This window comes from Argopecten irradians, chromosome 8 (assembly GCF_041381155.1).
Source record: "Argopecten irradians isolate NY chromosome 8, Ai_NY, whole genome shotgun sequence".
Taxonomy (NCBI): Eukaryota; Metazoa; Mollusca; class Bivalvia; order Pectinida; family Pectinidae; genus Argopecten; species Argopecten irradians.
Window position 1 is genome coordinate 34,185,139 of NC_091141.1, and position 1,815 is coordinate 34,186,953.

Consider the following 1,815-nt stretch of genomic DNA (forward strand, 5'->3'; position numbering starts at 1 on the left):
AAAAAATCTGGGAAGTGAAATTGAGTTATGCATATATGGTTTATATAGAAAATGTTGAAGATATTAGATATGGTACGCAGCGCTGACAGTGATAATCTAATTTTGTGATAGAAAACAACGTACATAAATGGAGAACTTCTGGTAGAGATTATGAAAAATTGTGTTGCACGTTAAGTAGCTGCCATTGCAATGGCGTAGACCCACAGTTGATCGCACTTCACTACACTACACTTACCACTATAAATGTAGCATAGTGTAGCTAGTGCGATCAACCATTGGTCTACGTCGATTATTGGCGACAAGACTTGAAGTTATAAATGTTGGGTGTTGTAGCTGAGTGTATCTCAATTCTTTTCATTATTTGCAAGCAAAATAAGTTTAAGAAAATATTCATACATTAATTTGTTTTATTTTAGAAATCATATCATACTTCAGTAAATTTTAGACTATTTGTCAGTCAACATTGACGAAAGAAATATTGGGTTGTATTACACAAATGCTTTATGTAATATAAACAACTTAAATATAGGAATTTCTTAACACACCTTTTCCTAATGAATTTTTATATGTGTGATTCAGTGTAAAGTTGAGTTGTATTTTAGAAAACATTGTCAGAATCTCAGAGATTCTCTGATTTATGGTTTTTCCATCAACAAACAAACCAACTATAATTATTACCAAATTTATAAATATGAACTGTCTTTTTATAAGCATGTATACCTCTTTGGTTTTTACAGTTGTATGTTTTCCTGCTCGAAACTTGGTATTTATAAACATGTATATCCGATTACAAGTTTTGTGCACAAAACTTGGTATATGTCAATGTTAACTGTGGTTTTGTTATTTTGTAATGCCAATACAATTCTACTGACAAATATTCGTGTTTTTTACAGAAAGTGTTTAAATATACTGTTAAGTTTGTAAAACGATTCGCAGTTAATAAAGACTCATTTTATTCTTTGATTTGTTGATTTTACCATTTTATTTAGCTGGTTCCGGCAAATCTGGTTTTTGATATTAGAGTTATCTCCCTTGTAGGAAAGTATCGATTATCACATCGTTTTGGGAGCAATAATCACATCATTTCTCCGAAAAATAGAAAGTTACACATGCAAACAATTACATCATAATTGAAGAAAGGACATTTCAGTCTAAGTGTACATTAAAATTTGCACATATTTGGGAAACAAACCAGTTCTAATAGAAATTAGATTATACTGTAGTTGATTCAACAGTAATGTGCCAGAAAAGTCCACTGTAGTGAAATGCATGTGAAATGTTCAAACTGCCTTATTGTCCGCCATTACACATAGTGGTTGGATGTCATGTATGCCGAACCCTGGCCCTTGCCAGTGTAGTAAAGAATTTTTTGTCTAGAACTACTCGAATCACTCTTACAGTAGTGTGTTTACCTTTTTTAGTAGATGCATGTTCTTGTCTAAAAATAATTTCATCATCTCCTCAGTGGTTATGTATTGCATTTGTTTAACGTGCGTGACTTTGGCTCGGTTATGGGTACAGTGTACATGTTATATCTACTTTGATCGTATTGATTCACGATTTAGAATTTCAACGATATCAATCAAAATACTTCATAATGTCGTGAAATTTGTCAATATTTTTTGTTAAATGTTTCACAATGAATGTAGAACAATACATTTATGTCATATTTTGCTTCATGGTTATATAACAGATTTGCCTCACTGAATCGTCCTTTTAAAACATACTTGAAAAGGCAGATAGTGCTATGTTCTTTATGCTTAAGTTCACCTTGGAACATTGGACCAGGTGCGCTTAAAAAATGAAAAACACTGG